The sequence below is a fragment of the Anas acuta genome, chromosome 11 (genome assembly GCF_963932015.1).
Source record: "Anas acuta chromosome 11, bAnaAcu1.1, whole genome shotgun sequence".
In the NCBI taxonomy this organism is placed as follows: domain Eukaryota; kingdom Metazoa; phylum Chordata; class Aves; order Anseriformes; family Anatidae; genus Anas; species Anas acuta.
Genome location: NC_088989.1, coordinates 6964160 through 6980676, shown reverse-complemented (window position 1 = coordinate 6980676; position 16517 = coordinate 6964160). Strand labels below are relative to the sequence as shown.

The 16517-nt window shown below is 42.7% G+C and overlaps 1 long non-coding RNA gene across 8 annotated transcripts in view; it reads right to left on the bottom strand.

The window, feature by feature from the left end:
- The window catches only part of LOC137862387 (uncharacterized), a 63345-nt gene extending 54496 nt beyond the window's left edge, over window positions 1-8849 (bottom strand). For 6 of the 8 annotated variants that reach the window (XR_011100223.1, XR_011100221.1, XR_011100220.1 and 3 more), the window contains exon 1: window positions 8591-8849. This is a non-coding gene — a long non-coding RNA (uncharacterized lncRNA). The remainder of the gene's footprint in view (window positions 1-8590) is intronic. The other 2 variants (XR_011100222.1, XR_011100226.1) reach the window with 2 other exon arrangements.
- Window positions 8850-16517: the final 7668 nt, after the last annotated feature.

The following is a 16517-nucleotide window of genomic DNA, read 5'->3' as shown; positions in this document are numbered from 1 at the left end:
CTGATTTAAAGTATTCACGAGAAGTAATTGCAAGCAAAGAAAAAAATACAACCCCCTGAACTGCAAACATAGGCCCTGAGAAGGAATCATCCCCTGAGAAGCTTTATTGGTTATAGCTCTCATGAAGTCCTTACACTTTCCCACTCCACGTATGAATGCAAATAGGCCCGGAGGGTGCTTGGACAAAGGGCATCCCACCAGGGCGAGCGGTGCCGTGGCCCTGCACGGCGCGGATGACGTGTGCGTGCCGCTGCGCCTGCCCGCCCGGGGAAGGCTGCTTTGTGCTGGAACAAGGATTCTCAGCATGGGCTTCGCCAGCCGGGGCCGAGGAGCTGCGGCTTTCCTTTACTGCGAAGGACAAAGTCCTCTTGGTAAAGCACGGCTGAGACGGGAGGAAGTTTCAATCAAAGCATGGGAAAGAAGAGCTTTGCTGTGCAAGAGGCTGGGAGGCGTTGAATAGGGAAGGCAGGGGGAATAACGGCCAGCTAAAGCAGCAGAAACAAGAGGATGAATGCAGCCTCTGCAGAGACAGTGCTTCACCAGCGAGATAAGGCTAAAGGGCCGCATTTTATTTTAACTTGTTTGGTCCCTGACCAAAGAGCTATAAATCTAAAGCCCCGGCCGACATGAAATAAGTTTGTGTTTCCCAGTTTATTGAACCTCTCGCTAGAAAAATGAAAACACCCGGAGAGACCCGGGCACTCGAGCAGAACTCTTTGCGATAATGAATGCAGTGTTCGGCGCAGAGGGTAGCTTGCCAAGGAAGGTTATCAAAACCAAAGGATAAAGACGATTTTAAAGACACATCTGGACACTGTTATGACAAGACCACTTTGAAGCACGTTGGGATAAAGTTTTAATGAAATATTCTTAATGGGAGAAACTTGCTAGGCCTAGTCAGATGAGAAAAAGCCACAGCTCCTTATCTTGGAGAGCAATTCATCACTGAGGCCAAACCCCCTACCTAAGAAACATCAGGCTAAGGAGATGCTAGCAGAGAGAGACAGGCAGTGACTGCCTGCTGCTATTGTGAGCATACATCTTTGGCATCAAGGAGAATAAAACACTTTTTTTCCCTTATTAAAAAGATATTTATTCATACTGAGGGGTTGGTTCCCCTAGGAAAAGGCACTAGCACCAATGGAGTAGGCAGGAGAGAGGGACAGTAACAAACACCTACACATCCCCCCTCTGATCCTACCCACATGCCAAGGGAGGGGATTCAGTGGAAAGAAAAGGAGAGGTCTTATCAGAAAAGCAAGATGAAGGAAACCACTGAACAACAACATGCAACCACTCTTCACAACCCCAAGCAGCCTCCAGAAGCCCCAACCCACTTAATCTGGCAGCCAGAAGCACAGCGATCCCCAGGGCAGTAGTGGAAATTAGAAAACATCTGGCTTTATCTAAACACTCATGATATATAATGCATGCAGGGGTTACGGGCCAGCTCTTCGGCAGAGCCTGCCTAACCTAAGCAAGACCTGCAGCTTCCACAAGCAGAGGCCAGACCAAGTCTGCCCTCAGAGCACACAGGCCATGATCCAGGTCCAAATTTCACAGGCACTTGGTGAGGAGGGAAGGGCAAGGAGGAAGACCCCACCACCCACCCAGCCCCTTCGGGAGGGTGCTCAAAGGCTTGCAGCTCTTCCCAGAGGGTCTGTCAGTGTTTATGAGGTGCCCCTGCCAAATCTGTGGGAACAAACCCAGCTCCCCTCTAGGTCTGCCAACAAGAGCTTACAGCATGGCAGAGATGGCCTTGAATCCAACAGACAGCTTGAGCCTCCCACTGTACTTTATATACATTTTTTTAAATGAGTACTTGGGAGATCATTGTTGCTGGCTGAATACCGTTATAAATCGTGTATTACTGTTTTTCACAGAGAACCACTATAAATCAAATCCCTGTTTCAGAGGCAGAGAGCAGCACAGCACTCCAAACCACACAAAAAGACCACGGATCCCAATATACCTATGAACTTCAGCACTAAATTTATGTTCATCGGGAACATTTTTCACCAGGGACAGCGAGACATCCACATGCCCTTTCTGTGGGTGTCCTGGGATGTGGGGTGTGCGAGCACAGCAAGCAGCTGGCTCTTTGGGGGAAATGCTGGAGGGCATTTCTCATTAAGGAGATGTTCCTGTAAATAAAGGAGACTACTGTATATCATCTCCCACCCGAGGCAGACGCACTAACGTGGGGCTGAGAGGCAGGGCTGCTCAGGCTCAGAATGTGAGCTAAATCCTGGAAAGGGATCTGGAAAATGCCACAGCTGACAGCAGAGGGGAGGCGGAGGAAGCTGATGTTAAATCACAGAAACAGCAGACTGCATGTGGACGGCATCACACTGTGGCAGAAGAAAGTGAGAGGAACTGGTATTCAATCTTCATCATTAAGCACTCTCTTACTTCTCAAGCGCACGCCTGGCCTGAGAAAAGTCTAGCTCAAATTCTGCCATCAGCTGCCCAGGTAGAAGTTTCCTCACAGAATCCTACTTACTGCACATTTATTCAAGGTAACAAGCCTTTCCCTCCACTTCAGGGCACCATTCCCCTTCCACAGACAGATCTGGCTGGAAGGTGACCTCAGCGGGCTCAGCTGGAGTTAGCTGGTTTTAGAAGAAGAACATTATCTTATTAAAATCACCAGAAGTTTATCCCTGTGGCTTTCAATAATCAGCCCAGAAGACACTTTAGGCCCTACTGCTACCCTTCTTAATCCTGTTGAGCAGCATTCTTCCTTTGCAATTGAAATCCTTCTTCCACACAGGAGCAGCAGAGCCAGAGATGAATCCTTCCTAACTTCAGCCACCTAAATGCAAGGCACTTAATGTAAAATCACAATCTATGCTCCCACTCCAGTCAGGCACTGCAGAGAGAAGTCTTACATATATAGGTTTTAGAAGACAGCAAATCCTACCACACAAACTCCACTTTCTGCCACTGCACACAGAAGATGCTGGAAGCTTATGGTAACGTTACTGTAACACATAATAAAACACTATTTCCACATCTACTGAAGTTTAGCACACACATTTGCTTTGTGAATCTGAAGCCCTAAAAACAAAAATATAAATCACTTCAGCCACACAACCCCTCTCCAAAGGCCAACTGACTTCAGTTTATTCCAGAAGAACAGTTTGTACAAATCCAATTAGATAATTTACAAGTTTTACAGCAAAGCCCTGATTAAAATAAAACATAGGCATGCAAGACTACTGCAGAGAAATAACCAGTGTGGGATGAGTACAATCACACGATGTTTCCTACCAGTACAGTTCACAACTGGATAGAGGGTTCAGCCCCTTACCCACTTCATGCTTAAGTCTTTGAGACAGCCAAGGGCAGATTTCACCTTAGAAAAGCAGATCTCTTCTGTCTTAATAATGGGTTACACAGAGATAAACACATGCTGTATATATCCCGCATTCACTTAGTAGGACATCATGGCAAGGAATCCCAGTATGTCTCAGCTCTGAAGGTTTTGAAGTTATGCGCTCCCAGGTAGCTCACAAATACACTGCCATTATTATTATTATTATTATTACTGAACGGTGGAAAACGTGACTTCTTAGTTGCTTTTCCTGCACTGCCACAGTACTCTGTCTGTTCCACATCCTAGCACTAACAAAGCAATTTAGAAGCCCTTCTGTTCAGCACGTAGGACAAGTCTTCTATCTGGTTTCGGTGATTGTTGCCTTGCCTTCCAGGGATGTCACATCATCTCTTCCCCACAGGGAACAGAGAGCATATTATGCACCTAATCCACATTTGCCAAAAGAAGCATACCTTCCACTTATTGCAAAAATTTAATATGTAGTAGCTAATTTAATATACAGTATACTACCTGCTTAGAAATAATTCCCCAGACCCACCTCTGCCAATGCTAGGAGCACTTTAAAGTCCAGGGAGAAGTGCAAATTCTAGCAGGGCTGAACTCCAGAGAAAACCAACTCCTGACAGAGCTGGAACAAGAGGCAAGGGTCACTAAGACTCAGTCAGGGATTTCATATGAAATAATAGGCATAAAACAACAGAGCTCTGGTTGATAAAACCTTGCTACAAGGTCATACGGCAGAAAAAGCGTGATGGATTCTGATCACAGTAGAGGAGATAGGTGTTTCTGTGGAATCTTGTGAAATGTGGTCACGTACAAAGAACATGAGACTAGCTGAATTGCTAGAATGAGCATCCACAACAAAGTGATTGAGATTTTACTTTAAAAATGAGCTTTTGAAATAAATATAGCAAAAGGTTTTCATATTTGAGCAACAACCAGATGAATGAAAACCAGAATATTTTTGATGAAAGCTTTGCATGCAACACTTCAACTTTCTGTTTAGGAATAATAACAACAGCAATATTTAACTTCTGTACAAGTTTTACATATACCTTAATGCTGAAGATGAAAGGGGAAAAGAAGCTAATTTTCAAAGACTACCACAAAGGATGACTAAAGTCTCCATTGCAAGAAGTCATAAAACTCCATGTGCACTTGGCCACGAGCGTCAGCCATGCTTTCCTATTTGTCAAATATAGTCTGGATTTCACTGTGATTCTCAAGTTTCTGCCAAGGTTTATAGAGAATCTGAACCTCAAATGTAATGAAAGAAGGTTGAAAGAAGAGATCTGGCAACAACCTTTCAGGTTTTATTCAAGTAGTTCTTTAATTATGGAGGAAAGTGGACCTGGACATCTGTCAGCACTTTAATATAGTGTCTTCAAGTGTGACCATACTGTTTAACTCCTTCGAATCAAATGGAAATGTTTATTTTGTAGTGCCACTTGAAAGAATTAACAGACTTCTTTTTGCCAGGCAGTGATATCAAGGAACAGATTAATCAGAAATAAAATCTAATCAGAAATAAAATCTAATTCAAAACTATTTAAGATCAAACCCCTCTTGAAATGTTGGTTTCTGAACAGAGAAATTGAGATCTTCATCAGCTCTTCTGTCTTCCTAAGTGCTTTTCTTTCTTCTGTCCCTACAGACCTATTTGTCATGTCCCACTCTTTAGAAACTTACCCTTTTTAAGCACCTTGAAATGAGTGTCTTACAGATATTTAGAAGAACAAGGGTAGGACATTTTTATTCAAGCTGGAGTTACTGACTTAACCCAGTACATGCTTAACTGCCTCACACAAGACTAGCTCTGTTAAGTTATACAGACAGGTCCAATAACTTCACGGAGGTTAGGAGAAAGCCTTTCAGAACCATTATTCACTGAATACAGGAGAAAGTTTGTTGTTTGGAGAAGAACCTGTGTGAGCAGCAAAACTATCCCTTCTGGCTGGGTAATCTTCCTTTTGGCAACAACATTATCCTGATCCACCTCACCAGTGTCTGCTTTTGGTGATTTGACCTAGACCTGACTGGTTCTCTAAGCAAACTCTTCTAGCTTTTTTCCCCTGAACTCTATGACTTTCTGAAGGTACATGCACTTCCATGCACCATTGCTGTCCATCCTCTTAAGTGTCCTCCTATTCTTCAGCTCTCTTGGTATTACAGCTGGCACATATTCAGTCCTCTTCATGTCCTTCCCATCTCCCATTGCACTGGACAGATGTCCGGTGTCTGGGGAGGGCTGTGCCTTCATTATTTCCTTTTCAATTGTTTCTTTTCTGTAAAATGAATGCCTCGGTCTCCTCTGATTCATTCCCCTCTCTCCTCAGGGATTTTATGTCGTAATCTGATTTTTGCAGGCAAAAGAAAATTTGAAGACAAATCCCCAGTGGAACTAATTTTCATCGCCTTTGGCTCTCCTATAATTGATTGCAGCTCTCATTCCATCACTTTAATGAGGGGGCCGAGAGCTCTTTGTCAGTGGATGGGTTAGGAGATCCTCAGGTTTCCTGATTATACACTCTATTAGGAATACAGTGCAAATGAGCAATGGAGTCCCTCCTGCTTATCTAGTAATGCCCAGGATATTCAGATGAGTTTTTCCTCCTTCAGCACTTGCTCCCATTGGTTTTGAGTAAGCCATCCTGCAAGGATGGAGTGCACATCAAGAGCACTAAGCATCCCCCAGCCACGCAATCACACATTCTCCCTCTACTGCTGGAAAAACTGTCATGATCCTCAGGGCCTGGCCCAAGCCATAGTCTGGATGCAGAAGGTAGGACACACCACAGAGACCTTCCCTTGCTCCACAGACCTGAGCTCCTTCATGCCCTGCTGCTGTCCAGCTGCCTGGTCCCCGCTTTCCTCCTACCACACAGGAGCTCTGATAATGGGAGATGAGGAGGACAAAATCTTGTTTTCACCACCTGGCAGGATCAAATGATACTGTTTCCATGGTTATTTCGCACCATAGTTTCTGTATGAAATATGTTGTTTTCTCTCATTGACACCTCAGGGGGACACTCCAGCCAGTAATGCTGCCTCCAACTTTCAATTATCAAAAGCAGTTAGAGAAAGGCTCTCCTTTCTTTTTTTTTTTTTCCTTTTTCCTTTCACAACACAGATCATCGTTTTATTAATCTACAAATCTGAGGGATGCTGTAGCTCCTTGCTCATCCAACAGATTCAGCACGTTATTATAAACCAATAAGTAAAGTTGGAGACATTCAAAACATTGCTCTTTTGGCATGATCAAGCTCTGAGCTAGGTCTTCAGATAGAAAACTGTTGTCATGATGCTCATTGCAATCAGACTCACCATTTCATTGCTGCTGCTTCAAAAAAACAGAGCACACCAGAGAGAACTGTAGTAGATTCTTTTAAAATATAGTCTCAGAGCAATTGAGTAAGAAGTTTCCAAGGTTTTTGCTGTCATTTCTAACTGTGACAGTATCTCTCATCACATGCTTTGCTTTAAGCAGACTGCATTTGTAACCTGGTGAAGGTAGTGCTTTACTGGAATGATTCAGCCTGACCTTCGAGTGCCATTCTGGGGGACTGGAAAAGTTGTGTGGCTGATGACACTTCAGCACAACTCACAATCTGGAGTCCTGCCTGGTGCACGCATTTCATACACACAACATACAAACAGCAATACCTAACACCTGTCTTTTGTGGAACCTTTGCTCCTTAATTAACTGTACAGACTATCACTAAGTGGTCCTTACAGCACTGCTCTCAGAGAATAAAGTGACACAGAGGCAATAATTCAATAGAGAAGTCAAATGGATTGTTCCAAGCAAAAAGAAAAGAAGTACCCAATCCTGGATTAAAAACCCTGAGGGACCTGTCCTCTAATTAATGATATGCATCTATATATGACTTACTAGGAACATTTTCAGAAGTTATAGAACATCTTGTTACTTTGAGATGCAATGCATTACTCATTGCATGTTTTAGTCTATGACAAATGCTTTTAGTTTCCACTGTACGAAGTCTATAAATACGTAAAACATGTTATTGTAACAAAAAAAAAAAGAGAGAGAGAGAGAGAGAAAATGATACTGTTTTCTGCATGCCTGGCATTTTTTCTGGGAATAAGAATAAAAAAAAGAAGAGCTGAAAGACCGTATGTGCAGTATTATCCCCAGCCTGATCCCTACTGTAGCCATCAAACATGCAAGCTAACATTGGCACTACATTGTGCTGCTCAGTACTTTAATTTTAATGCACCAATATGTTGCACTTGAAACATTTTCTCAAGCAGTTCAAGAGATTAACATCTCTATTAAAAATAATCACAGGCAGCATTTTACACTGATTGGTGAAATAGCAAGATCATTTTGTGTTCACTCATATCTGAAAGTCTCTGAAAGCGAATCTTGCATCTTAAAATGCACTTATCTTTACAAATTGCCAGTAAAATGTTTATGCATGTAAGAGAAGAAAAAAAAGGCTCCAGTGTTAGCTCTGTGCTAAATAATTAACAGTAGCAGGCAGAACTGAGAAGACTGGCAGTGCAGATGTTTCTCCGTGTTGTTAGTGCAGCCAATGGACTGCAGATTTCCCAACTCTTCTGGTACTTCAGCTGCTTTCAACAACTTCACATGCCAGTAATGGGGGACAGTTAGTTTGGTCCACTGTGCCGCTTTGAAAACCTCCACCCTTGACTTGAGAACAAATAAAACCTCTGACTTTTAACTTAGTATCTCTCCCTATGTGAATATAACAGCTTCTCCCAGTGACAGAAATTCTGCTGTGAGTTGTGGCAAGCCTTGCTTGGCTGAAACCTACTGCAAACACACACTGCTTGAAGTTGTTACACACAGAGAAGTTGAAGCCAATACAAATGAATAGCAGCATAAGAAAGAAAAAACATAGAACTTGATTAGATGCACTTGTTTTCTTTTTGCATGTACAGACCCTGCTTAAATCTATATCAGTGTAACCCAGTGACTGCAACAGTTGTACATATTTACATTACGCCCTGATTTTCCTTCTGAGCAGAGATCATCTCTACGGAATAATCCAGCCCTGCAATTTAATTATTTTAAAAACACACACAAGGCACAGCTAGGAGGGCTTCAGCTCCCTGTGCAGTAGCGAGGCTCCTATTACTTTGTCAAACAGAGTAAAGCATGCACACTTGCTACTGTAATTTTACCATTAAATTAATCGCATCATGTCTAGTGACCCCACCCAAAAGCCATGGCTAGAAGCTACAAAAAGACTCTGCAGTACTCACAGGCTGGGAAGTACCCCAGATTCGTGGTTATTCTGCTGCAGCAATGTCTGAGCTGTTGACTGCTGTGCACCACACTCTGCTGGGATGAATCCTGCCTAGGAAAGCCAAGCCCTTGTCACCAGTCCTGCTGGCTTTACATCACTACTCAGAAAAACAGGTTCTCTGGCAGCTAGCGATCCTTATCTGCATGGATTGTTAAGGGTAAAGAGCCATTTCCTCTTTGCAACATAACTAGATATGTCTAAAAGCGTAAACCAACTTCAAGGGACCCAGTAGGAGCTTGTAGGAGGACCCAGAGTCTCTCAGAGCTCGCTAGTGACAGGAGAATTTCCTCTTCCAGAGTCTAGCTGCTCTGCATCTACTTCTATTGCAAAACTCTGCAAAGGAGAAGGCTAGGTCAGAGCTCAGCTTCAGACCCCGCAGAGGGGCACAGATGAATTGCACAGCTTCTTGTAGGTTTAGGACACAAGAACTCTTCTATTTCCTCAGTATCAGTAACAAAAAGAGGCACAGACTTTTGTTGTCGTTTAAAAAGTGAGGTATTTTAAAGCTCATGCTTAAATAAAAAAAAGAATCAGAACAAATATACCAACGCGCTATTGTATATAAACACTGAATTCCTAGATCACATCCTGTTAAGCACAGCCCCTGATAGAGTTTACATAAATCATGTTTACCAAATTAACATGGCACAAGTCAAAGCAGCCATTACAATTCCACTGTCATTTTTCACTCCTAATGACAGTGAGGTGACTATAGCTGTTGCATCTGATCTTTGAGACAGCAAGAACCCTACCCTGGCTGGAAGACTATGATTTTGTTTGCTCTGGCTGAAAGATTGTTGTTCTTGGTATCTGCCTTACCTTGAAGAAGAGCGGCTCCTAACGTATCTAAAACCAAAGTCAGAAAGAAAGAGGGGAGAAGATGTGTGGGAACGTAACACTGATGCGCATTTTTCTCACAGCTTAGCTAGGGCCCTACCAAGAAGCCACGGAAACAACCAGAACAAGTGTGTCGAGAGACTTTGTCCAGAAGTTCCCCAGGGTCTCTCCCCCAGCAGATATAGGTCAATAGGAAATAGTCAGCATTCATTCAGGGTTATGCATTGAACTGCCTCTTGCTTCCACACAACCTTAGCTGATACCTTGAGGACAGAGGGCTCTGGAAAGAAGACCTGAACAAACGGGGTACCTCTTCACATCATCTGCCCTTTTCAGGTCTTCCAGCCAATTTAATTATGCCCCTCATGGCAAGTCTCAGAGAGAAACCGCAAGCCAAGCAGACAGCAATTTTATAGTCAAGATAATTTCTTCAAAAATGTCCACAAAAATAAAACCAGAAGCAGTAACAAAAGACAGAAGCTTGGGTCAACATGCCTTTTTTTTTTTTTTTTTTTTTTTTTTTTTTTTTACAAATAATCCATGTCCTGTAATGTTGTTTAGATTCCCAGAGGTGACTGTAACCAGACACAACCACAAACCATCCTCCCTGAAGTCATGACATATCTCCTGATGTTCCAGAGATATCGTGTGGGACCAAAGATAGGAAAATAGAAACAAAACCAAAGACCACCCCCTAGATAATTTGTTTTTCCACAAGTATGTTAAGTATACAAAATAGAAAGCTCTTCAAGAAAATGAATCTTTGTCTCTATGCTGAATGCAAAAAATACAAGAGGATTTTTTTGCTGAAGAGAGAGACGTACACTCTCCTGTAATTTACTTTGATTTAAGCTAAGCTCATAAAGACAGCATGGCTGTTTATTTCCAAGAATCATGTTTCAGTCTCAGAGTATTTTCTTTCATGGCCTAAAACACCTTTTTGCATCTTGAGAAGTAAATACAGAATTACTGTGCTGTTGAGAAATACATTCAGAAAATATTTCTCACAACATTTCGGTAACAAAGCAGGAGCTGAAATGTCAGCCATTTACAATAGCTCAGAAAATAACCTTTCACTTCTGGTCATTATAGTCCACAACAGAGAAATGGCACTGGGCAAGTGTTGTTAAAGACTAAAACAGTGAGCAAAGCCCAGCCTTGACCAAACCTGCGTATTCCTCTCTGAGGCAAATAATTGAAGATAGAGCTTCAAGGCAAAAGAGCATCCACTTGAACTGAGAGAGTCAGAACTGACAACTCTGCATTTCTCAATCCTCAGCTCTTTTTCATGAAGACCATGCCTTGACAGAAGGCAGTCATTTCTGGCATAAGCTATGAATGAACTAGTTCTTTATCAGCAATTTTACAACTCCCTGTACTTAGAAACAAAGTGTCCTGAAAAAGAATTGCTGCGCTAGTTCTCTCTCCTTGAAACTTCCACAGAGAGCAAAAATAGATGTTTTCAACATGGGGTAGGAAATAAGGGTAGCCATAGATACCACAATTTCTCAGCTTGGGAACTATTATTTTCTGGGCCATACTAAATTAACCAGGTGTAAACCAAAATATCTAAAATATTAAATGGGAATCTTAGCTCAGTCTTAGAAGCAGGGCATAGGCTGTAAGAGAGCACAGGAGAGGGACACTACTCAATCACATAAGTATGTTTCAGTCCACATCACTCAGGTTTTACCACAAATAAAAAGACAAATATCCAAATATTTAGGTGATTATCTGTGAATATTTACAAAGAAAAAGGACTTTCATATCTAAAACACTGTAGAAGAGGAGGAGAGGGACCTGGAAGGATGTCGTGCTGCAGCAGTCCTGCATTAAAGCATTCTGTCTACTGTTAGACCTGGCTGTGGAAACCAGCTTGCCTCTAATACCTGAGCTGATCACTTCTGTCAAAGCTACTCTGCAGCTAGAGGGACTGGTGAACAGACAGCTGAAGGGCAATGCAGCAGTCCTAAAGTCAAGCAGGACACAGGACTTTGGCCCCAGCATGATCCTCTGCACAGGAAGAAAGCTGTTCCAGATCACTTTCATAGTGAGGATGATCTCAAAGCAGCAAAGCAACCATTTTTGTCTAAACTCAGGAATCCCTTAAATCCATGTTTTCTGCATTAAAAATAAAAACACCTCCATCAGGTTCAGCAACAGCACAGAGAGAGAACTCAAGAAGCCAGGCCAGAAGTGGAAGGAGGGGAGCAGAAATTACATTTGCAGACCAGGAAGCAGATGCTTCTGGCAGAGGTTCTGCTCAGCCACCAGAGTGCCTCGAGGAGGATTACGCAAGAAATAAACTCTCCGCTTAAAAAATGTAAACTGATAAAACAGCCTTGCTTTGATGCTTGCTCTGCAAGAAGCATTTCAGTGGAATCAATAACGCAGCGTTGTTCTCTCACTGCAGTGACACTGCAGCGTCTGCAGAAATATTTTCACATTTCAGCTGTACTGTTTATTCCAGAAAGTGAAAAGTTTGTGGTGATTACAGTCAAGAGATGCAATCTATGATGGAACATTGCTGCAACCACTCAGACTTTGTCATGGTACGGATGATAGAGGATTTAGCCTTCTCTAATGAACAGCATACCAGATTTATGTGCATATTGTATTTCTTGGTAAGAATGCCTGACTTATTACAGAAACCACAGACAGATCCAGGTGGAGAAGCATTCAGGATATGACAACCACCTATTGCAGTTTAGATCAGAAAGGAAAGCAGCAGCTGAGCTTAGTGCATGGAGAAAGAGTCAGTTTTAGTTTATGGCCTTTTCAGAGTATCTTAAAAAAAAAATAAAATAAAGAATATTCATTTTAAAGAAGTCCTAGTGCATCGCTGGCAGCTTTGCCATGCCAAAGCTGTTATTGTTGGTAAAAGAAAATCGATGGGAAGTGTAGAGCTGTAGATGAGTAACAAAAGAGGGAGGATAGGCAAATACAGGACACAATGAATTTTTGAGTGCTCTGGATTTTGAGCAGGCCTAGTTTCTGTTGAAGTTTGTCTCATTTTGGGCACTTTTCCTTCTCCCAGCCCAATTCCTTTACTATGTCAAAGGTACAGTATGTTAGTATTTATCCCAGAGACAGGACAAACAAGAGTCTTGAGTCTTCACTGTCTTTATAATAACATTTTTAATTAAAACAAACAAATAAACAAGCAAACTAACAGAAGTTTTATTTAAATTAAGGGGGTTTCAAAACATGCATTTATCACAGTCAGTACCTGGGTTTATTTTCCAAAAGGGCTGTTGCTAATTGCCAAAATGTATATCTGGACAGAAAACATCTCACTTGCTTTTCCTGGTAGCCTTCTGTGGTTTTCCTTTCCTCCCTCACTTCCCTGTCCATATGTACTTCTGTAGAAGGCTGCAAAACCCCTCTCATCTGGCACTTTGCACCAAGGCGACCATATCCTACAAAGGATGAATTAGGCTGGCTGCACCAGCAGCTCAGCTACAGCATCTCTGCATGCTTGCACAGCCAGGCACTATAGCCATACCCTTGGTGATCTCAGGCCTCAGGACTGCTAGTTCAGCTGGATCCCTGTTAAACACTGTCATATTTTCCATAGCAAAAGAAAAAAAGAAAAAAAAAGCAAGCACTTTAAGAGATAAATACTTGAATTGGATAGCTCAAATTAAATCAGGTCATGTTGAGAGAGGTAGCTAACAACTAGCTAACATCTTTGGGTGCTCTAAGCCTACCACATTAGCCATTTCATTCCCCATATTTGAAATATTTTCTTCCAATGGTTTCTGTGCTGAAGTAGCCAATGTGATTTATCAAAAAGCAGCAGCAGAAGTCAGCTGAGGAGAAACCTTCTTCAAGCACTAAGGGTAGTAGCAGCACCAGCAGAGCTCTCAGTGCAAACTCTTTTTCTGTACATCAAAACAAAGCTGTGACAGGGTGCACAATGTTCCCACTCTGACGTTAGCAGAGATTCTCTACACTACTTATGTTAAAAAAAATAATTCGAAAGGAAGATTGAAACATGCCACTACGACACTGTGTAGTGTTCCATCTGGGAAGCAATGAATGAAAGAAGTTTCAGCTACATCACATTTCAATTGTTTCCATTTAAAGTTGTCTATAACTTCCAGTTAGAGAAAAAAAAAATCAGAAGTGTTGATTTCTGTGCTAACATTCATCAGATCCAAACTTCAGCTTTCTCTCTCTTTTTTTTTTTTTTTTTTTTAATATGTCATTACCATCAGCACTCCAGCAACTGAGTGAGCAACACAATACCGCAGGAATAAGGAAAAAAAAAAAAGAGAGAGATGCTGATGACAGGACAGGCAAGAAGTTTTCCAGCTTTTCCTCTTGGTTTTAGAGCCTTTTTGGGGCTTTCCTTTTAGCAATAGAATCCTGTTTCTAGCTTCATTGATTACCTTCATTTCCAAACATATTACTTTTAATTTTGATCTGAGCTTCTAACTGGAAAAATAGAATGCCACACTCCAATTTCTATTTTTGTTTCTTGTTGGATCACACTCTTTCCACAAGTTTTCTTTCCACTCCTTCCCTGATCTCTGTTTTCTTCCTCCTTTCCACATCTTATTTTCTCATTGTTCTTTCTGCATTTTCATTATTTGATGTTTCCCCTCTCCCTCCAGAGCCGATCTTTACATTTCACAATCCAACAGTTAATAACTCTACTTTCACTTACCAATCCCTTACTGCTGATACACACTTCGGGAACATGTGCTTTCTGCCTTTCTTTGTGTTGGTAGGAAAGAACTGCTGTGAATGCTGGCTCCATTTATTTACACCACAACGTGACCTCTCTGATCCCAGACAAAATGTTTAGGATTGCTTTTTGTGGCAAGAGGTAGCACCACCTTCTCCCTGTTCTATTTTGACTTCTTTGCCTTGCATCTCCCTCTGCTCCAGCTTCTGGGAAGGAGTCACAGCATCGTGAGAAACGAGGCACAGCTCAGCAGTCTGAGGCTGCACAGTGAGTGCAGAGTCATGGGCTCCCTCCAGAGAGATTTGCCAATTTTTATTACACGGGAATAGGGTAAGTCAACACATATGACCTCAGCAAGCCATCAGAAAGTACGTGGTCAAACTCAAACGAGGTCATTGAATTCTGAGAGGGACTTATTTCCCTCTCTCAGTGAAGGAAAGGTCAGCTCCCTTGGGGTGGGATGTAACTCAAGTACTGCCCAGATGTCCATGGGAATTGCATCAGTTGGGCTAGCATACAGCACTTGTAACAGATGATGACAAAAGCACTTGGGAACGGGCTCTGAACATCAATTCTGCATTGCCCTTTTGGGTTTAAATCACGCAGTTGCTGCTTCATATTTTATGTGTATTTTTTCCAGTGGTTTGTCAGTGCATTTCTTGCTGCTGTTAAACGATATTACTTTGGAGGTCAGCTAGAGAGTCTGTTTTCTGACATTACTCGTATTTCAGTGTGCGTCTCTGCTTCAGTTAGAGATAAAAGCTCACTACGCTGCTGTACTCAGAAGAGTAAAAAGCCTATCCCAGCTATAAAGGATTTGCAGCCGGCAAAGAAGTAATATGGGGAGCTCAAGGTGGTTATCTCCCACGTATGCATAATGTTCTATCCCCTCTTTCCTACAGGACCTGCCAGCTCCCCTTCTCCTCCTCCAGGGATCAGCAACAGGTAAAGCCTCCCAAAAACCAAGTCACTGCAGTAAATAGATGGGCTCCCATATCAACTGCACTAGTTCCTTACAGCTTATTCACATTGCATCGCAGGCCAGCTCCAGACCTCAGGCTTCAGAAGAGAATAAGGGAATCTAAGCCACCACTGCACACCCTCAGATACTCCCACCGGAGGGCCACAAGCAGCAGCTCACAGTACAGTTCCTCCGAGGAAGCAGGTTCTGAGCTGTACTTGTGTTACACAAAGCCCAGGTACTTACAAACTAGGGCAGCTAACATTAGACCACGCTGTAAATTATAAATAGCTCCCTCTATAGCTCTGCCAAGATTATTACTTGCTTCCAAATGCACGATTTGAATGCAGCAGCGTTGCAGGAGGGAGGAAGAGCCCGTGCACTTTGCAGATCAACCGATCTCCACACAGCTGACACTGACAGGACAAATAAGTGTCATTCTGCATCACACAACTGCCTCCTGACATTTGCAGGAGTTTCCCCTGCTACATTGCTGCAAGTAGCAGAAATACATTACCTTCTGCTGAAGGAGTTCTTCAGCAACCTGCACCTATTTTGGTTGGCACAGACCTCGGCTCTGGGAACTTGGAATCTCGAGAGAATTTGCTTCTTACACATTACTGGCACAGCTCACACAGCTTTCTGAGTCCCTTAACAACCTCTCCTTCCCTCATAATCTGTTTTCACAAACAGTTAGCCAGATCAAGACCCTACTTGGATCTCTGCAAATGTTTATCACACTGCTACGTCACCGCTCCGTGGTGCTGCCCAAGAGCTTGCCTAACGTCTGACTTCTGAGCAGGCATGGGTGTTTATAAAAGCTTTAAATGATGCACGTAGTGATGAGATACATTGGATTCGGGACTCTGTGTCCAAAGCATTACTATTAAAAATAGCCCAGACTGCATCACCGCATTTGTTCTGATCTAGAGAATTCATGCGCTCTCTGGTGCCACCAGTAAATTATTGACTGTTTAATATAATAGGTGTCAGAATAATTTAGAGTTTAATCTACCTAGAGTTTGATGTAGTATTTAACTCTTTGACGCTTTGGGTCAGCCTCTCCTTTATAAAACACTACCCCTGTGCAGAGGTGAGGGGGACGGGTAAAGAGAAAAGAGTAGTGACTTCTGGTCATCTTCTGGGTCTCTGCTCATCCAGCGTCTGCTTTCTTCGCACGATGACTTCAGTGTTCTTCTCACGATGACTGCAAGCCCCACAGCAGCTTCAGTGCTGCTCTAGACAAGCTCCTCCATTCTTTCTGCCATCCCCAAGGACCCTCAGAGAGACCCAGTTGGGGTCTCTCTCACCATAAGGCTTTTTCCTTTGGTCTGCCACATTTCCAGGAATTTCACACTGGCAGACTTCCCTTCCCCAAGCTGCAGTAGAGCA